This window comes from Dendropsophus ebraccatus, chromosome 1 (assembly GCF_027789765.1).
Source record: "Dendropsophus ebraccatus isolate aDenEbr1 chromosome 1, aDenEbr1.pat, whole genome shotgun sequence".
NCBI classification, from domain to species: Eukaryota; Metazoa; Chordata; class Amphibia; order Anura; family Hylidae; genus Dendropsophus; species Dendropsophus ebraccatus.
In genome coordinates, this window is record NC_091454.1 from 222885084 (window position 1) to 222891363 (window position 6280).

Genomic DNA, 6280 nt, shown 5'->3' on the forward strand with positions numbered 1-6280 from the left:
AGGCTGTAGGGCTGGGTGATATGGCCAAAAAATTTAATCCTGGTTATTTTTTATTTTTATTTTTTTAAATTATAGACAATTCTTGGTTTAATTCTAGATTTTTTCCGCTAATGAGGGGTATAGTAGATTGACTAGCTGTAGCAACAGTTGTAGTAGGGACCGATCTGTACAGTACAGTGCTGTGGAAAATATGTGGGCACTATCAAGATAAAGAATGAGCATCAGTGACCATATCCTTCAGTCCATCAGTTATGCCAATGTGTGGCTGTGTATGAGATGGTCACAGCAGCGGGCACCCATTAATGGCAGCCCCTGATATTTTAGGAGGGTTGGCAAAGATAACAGGCAATGTGGCAGATCTTCAGGGACAGCGCCTGAAATCCAGGACCGTCCCACTGGATCCAGAACGGTTAAGAAGTTTGAAGGAGCTAAAGTCTCTTGCGCAGGAGTCCGTATCAGTTCTTTAATATTAAGAGCTAGCCAGGCAGTGTGACCTGATACTGACGGCAGAGTTCTCAGCAATATGATGCATGGCCCCTCACGTTTTGCTCTTAAAGGGTCACATCAGTCATGTCAAACTCTGGCCCGCCAGGCAATTCAGAGTTTTAATTACATCTGGCTGGGGAGGGCTGGCTACTATATAAGAGACTATGGGGGAGGGCTGGCTACTATATAAGAGACTATTGGGGAGGGTTCGCTACTATAAGAGACTATGGGGAGGGCTGGCTACTATATAAGACACTATGGGGGGGCTGCCTACTATAAGAGACTATGGGGAGGGCTGGCTACTATATAAGAGACTATGGGGGAGGGCTGGCTACTATATAAGAGACTATGGGGGAGGGCTGGCTACTATATAAGAGACTATGGGGGAGGGCTGGCTACTATATAAGACACTATGGGGGAGGGCTGGCTACTATATAAGAGACTATTGGGGAGGGCTGGCTACTATATAAGAGACTATGGGGGAGGGCTGGCTACTATATAAGACACTATGGGGGAGGGCTGGTTACTATAAGAGATTATGGGGGAGGGCTGGCTACTATATAAGACACTATGGGGGAGGGCTGGCTACTATATAAGAGACTATGGGGAGGGCTGGCTACTATATAAGAGACTATGGGGGAGGGCTGGCTACTATATAAGAGACTATGGGGGAGGGCTGGCTACTATATAAGAGACTATGGGGGAGGGCTGGCTACTATATAAGAGACTATGGGGGAGGGCTGGCTACTATATAAGAGACTATGGGGGAGGGCTGGCTACTATATAAGACACTATGGGGGAGGGCTGGTTACTATAAGAGATTATGGGGGAGGGCTGGCTACTATATAAGAGACTATGGGGGAGGGCTGGCTACTATAAGAGACTATGGGGGAGGGCTGGCTACTATATAAGAGACTATGGGGAGGGCTGGCTACTATATAAGAGACTATTGGGAGGGCTGGCTACTATATGAGAGACTATGGGGGGCTGGCTACTATATAAAACACTATGCGGGAGGGCTGGCTACTATATTACACACTATTGGGAGGGCTGGCTACTATATAAGACACTATTAGGAGGGCTGGCTACTATATAAGACACTATTGGGAGGTCTGGCTACTATATGAGAGACTATGGGGGGCTGGCTACTATATAAGACACTATTGGGAGGTCTGGCTACTATATAAGAGACTATGGGGAGGTCTGGCTACTATATAAGAGACTATGGGGAGGGCTGGCTACTATATAAGACACTATTGGGAGGGCTGGTTACTATATAAGAGACTATGGAGGAGGGCTGGCTACTATATAAGGGACTATGGGGGAGGGCTGGCTACTATATAAGGGACTATGGGGGAGGGCTGGCTACTATATAGGAGACTATGGGGGAGGACTGGCTACTATATGAGAGACTATGGGGGAGGGCTGGCTACTATATAAGAGACTATGGTGGAGGGCTGGCTACTATATAAGACTATTGGGGAGGGCTGGATACTATATGAGAGACTATGGGGGAGGGCTGGCTACTATATAAGAGACTATGGGGGAGGACTGGCTACTATATAAGAGACTATGGGGAGGGCTGGCTACTATATAAGAGACTATGGGGAGGGCTGGCTACTATATAAGAGACTATGGGGAGGGCTGGCTACTATATAAGAGACTATGGGGAGGGCTGGCTACTATATAAGAGACTATGGAGGAGGGCTGGGTACTATATATGAGACTATGGGGAGGGCTGGCTACTATATAAGAGACTATGGAGGAGGGCTGGCTACTATATAGGAGACTATGGGGAGGGCTGGCTACTATATAAGAGACTATAGGGAGGGCTGGCTACTATATAAGAGACTATGGGGAGGGCTGGCTACTATGTAAGAGACTATTGGGAGGGCTGGCTACTATATATGAGACTATGGGGAGGGCTGGCTACTATATAAGAGACTATGGGGGAGGGCTGGCTACTATATAAGAGACTATGGAGGAGGGCTGGCTACTATATAAGAGACTATGGGGGAGGGCTGGCTACTATATATGAGACTATGGGGAGGGCTGGCTACTATATAAGAGACTATGGGGGAGGGCTGGCTACTATATAAGAGACTATTGGGGAGGGCTGGCTCAGTGGCGCCGCAATGATGAGGCGACCTGAGTCGTCTGCCTCAGGCGGCGCCACCAGCTGTCATCATGGGGGCGGCATATGGCGGATTATAATATGGGCGGTTTGGGCGGCCGCTCGAGGCTCCGGGGGGCCCATGCCCGGCCGCCCACATTATAATCTGCCACTGATTCCCGGAATGCATGTACCGGAGTCCCTCCGCGCCCGGACAGCATCTGTAATTAGATGCTGGGAGCGGGGGAGACTGTATTCATAAGCGCCGCTCTGTAATGAATCAGCCGCGCGGTGCTGTTACTACAGCGCGGCGCTTATGAATACAGTCTCCCCCGCTCCCAGCATCTAATTACAGATGCTGTCCGGGCGCGGGGGGACTCCGGTACATGCATTCCACGTCTGTGATCCGTCAGGATCACGGAACGTGGGAATGCAGCCCCCCGGGTGATGCGTGGCTGCCGGAGGTGTCCCGTCCTGTCCCCGGCAGCGCGCGCATTAGAGAGCTCCCCGTGCGCCGGAAGTCACAGCCACAGGCGCACGGAGAGATCTCTGATGCGCGCGCTGCCGGGGACAGGACGGGACACCCCGGGCAGCCGCACATCAGCCGGGGACCAGACCAGAGAGGCTCGACGGGGGAACAGAGGGCAGGTGAGTTGTGTGCTGTTTTTTGTTTTTGTTTTATCTGCTGTGCAGAGGGGGAGGGGAGAGGGAAGAGGGGGACCATCTATAAGGGAGGGTAGCAGAGGGGGACCATCTATAAGGGGGGGAAGAGGGGGACCATCTATAAGGGGGGGGAAGAGGGGGACCATCTATAAGGGAGGGTAGCAGAGGGGGACCATCTATAAGGGGGGGGGAAGAGGGGGACCATCTATAAGGGAGGGTAGCAGAGGGGGACCATCTATAAGGGGGGGAAGAGGGGGACCATCTATAAGGGGGGGGGGAGAGGGGGACTATCCATAAGGGAGGGTGGCAGAGGGGGACCATCTATAAGGGAGGGTAGCAGAGGGGGACCATCTATAAGGGGGGGGGGGAGAGGGGGGACCATCTATAAGGGGGGGGGGGAGAGGGGGGACCATCTATAAGGGGGGGGGGAGAGGGGGGACCATCTATAAGGGGGGGGGGGGAGAGGGGGGGACCATCTATAAGGGAGGGGGGCAGAGGGGGACCATCTATAAGGGGGGGAAGAGGGGGACCATCTATAAGGAAGGGAAGAGGGGGACCATCTATAAGGGGGGGGGGAAAGAGGGGGACCATCTATAAGGGGGGAGAGGGAAGAGGGGGACCGTCTATAAAGGGGGAGAGGGAAGAGGGGGACCCTCTATAAGGGGGGGGAGAAGAGGGAGACCGTCTATAAGGGGGGGGGGAGAAGAGGGGGACCATCTATAAGGGGGGGGAGAAGAGGGGGACCATCTATAAGGGGGGGGAAGAGGGGGACCATCTATAAGGGGGGGGAAGAGGGGGACCATCTATAAGGGGGGAGAGGGAAGAGGGGGACCATCTATAAGGGGGGGGGAGAAGAGGGGGACCGTCTATAAGGGGGGGGGGGAGAAGAGGGGGACCGTCTATAAGGGGGGGGAGAAGAGGGGGACCGTCTATAGGGGGGGGGGAGAAGAGGGGGACCATCTATAAGGGGGGAAGAGGGGGACCATCTATAAGGAGGGGACCATCTATAAGGGAGGGAAGAGGGGGACCATCTATAAGGGAGGGGGGCAGAGGGGGACCATCTATAAGGGAGGGGGGCAGAGGGGGACCATCTATAAGGGGGGGAAAGAGGGGGACCATCTATAAGGGAGGGGGGCAGAGGGGGACCATCTATAAGGGAGGGAGGCAGAGGGGGACCATCTATAAGGGGGGGAAAGAGGGGGACTATCTATAAGGGGGGAGAGGGAAGAGGGGGACCGTCTATAAGAGGGGGGAGAAGAGGGGGGGGGGAGAGGGGGACCATCTATAAGGGAGGGGGTGAGGGGCACCATCTATAAGGGAGGGGGAGAGGGGGACCATCTATAAGGGAGGGGGGAGAGGGGGACCATATATAAGGGAGGGGAAGAGGGGGACCATCTATAAGGGAGGGGGGAGAGGGGGACCATCTATAAGGGAGGGGGGAGAGGGGGACCATCTATAAGGGAGGGGGAGAGGGGGACCATCTATAAGGGGGGGGGGAAGAGAGGGACCATCTATAAGGGAGAGGGGTACCATCTATAAGGGGGGGGGAAGAGGGGGACCATCTATAAGGGAGGGGGAGAAGGGGACCATCTATAAGGGAGGGGGGAGAGGGGGACCATCTATAAGGAAGGGGGGAGAGGGGGACCATCTATAAGGGAGGGGGAAGAGGGGGACCATCTATAAGGGAGGGGGGAGAGGGGTACCATCTATAAGGGGGGGGGAAGAGGGGGACCATCTATAAGGGAGGGGGAGAAGGGGACCATCTATAAGGGAGGGGGGAGAGGGGGACCATCTATAAGGAAGGGGGGAGAGGGGGACCATCTATAAGGGAGGGGGGAGAAGGGGACCATCTATAAGGGAGAGGGGACCATCTATAAGGGGGGGAAGAGGGGGACCATCTCCTAAAAGATCAGCACCCTCCTCTCCTGACATCCTCTGTGCTGCTGGGACTTCTTCTATAGGATTAGCACCCATCTCTCCTGACATCCTCTGTGCTGCTGGGACCTCTCCTATAGGATTAGCACCCTCCTCTCCTGACCTCCTCTGTGCTGCTGTGACCTCCCCTATAAGATTAGCCCCCTTCTCTCCTGACATCCTCTGTGCAGCAAGGGACCAAACGTTATGTTTACTGGGGACAGCATTTTGGGGGGGGGGGGGGGCAGTATTGGATTATAATGTGGGCGGATTGATGGGGGGGGGGGCGTCATCCTATAGTTCGCCTCGGGCAGCAGAGAGGCTAGAATCACCCCTGGGCTGGCTACTATATAAGAGACTATAGGGAGGGCTGGCTACTATATAAGAGACTATAGGGGAGGGCTGGCTACTATATAAGAGACTATAGGGAGGGCTGGCTACTATATAAGAGACTATAGGGGAGGGCTGGCTACTATATAAGAGACTATTGTGGAGGGCTGGCTACTATATAAGAGACTATGTGGAGGGCTGGCTACTATAAGAGACTATAGGGGAGGGCTGGCTACTATATAAGAGACTATGGGGGAGGGCTGGCTACTATATAAGAGACTATGGGGGAGGGCTGGCTACTATATAAGAGACTATGGGGGAGGGCTGGCTACTATAAGAGACTATGGGGGAGGGCTGGCTACTATATAAGAGACTATAGGGGAGGGCTGGCTACTATATAAGAGACTATTGTGGAGGGCTGGCTACTATATAAGAGACTATTGTGGAGGGCTGGCTACTATAAGAGACTATGGGGGAGGGCTGGCTACTATATAAGAGACTATGGTGGAGGGCTGGCTACTATATAAGAGACTATGGGGGAGGACTGGCTACTATGTAAGAGACTATGGGGGAGGACTGGCTACTATATATGAGACTATTGGGGAGGGTTGGCTACTATTTGGGCACTATTGGAGGGCTGGCTAATATGTGGGGCAATTTTTGGGGGACTGGCTATTATATGGGTTGGGGTTTAATCATGTCATAGGAATTTATAATGTCATTTATCATAGTGCCCGGGGCTGGGAGACGCACACCACTGACAGTGCCAGGAAC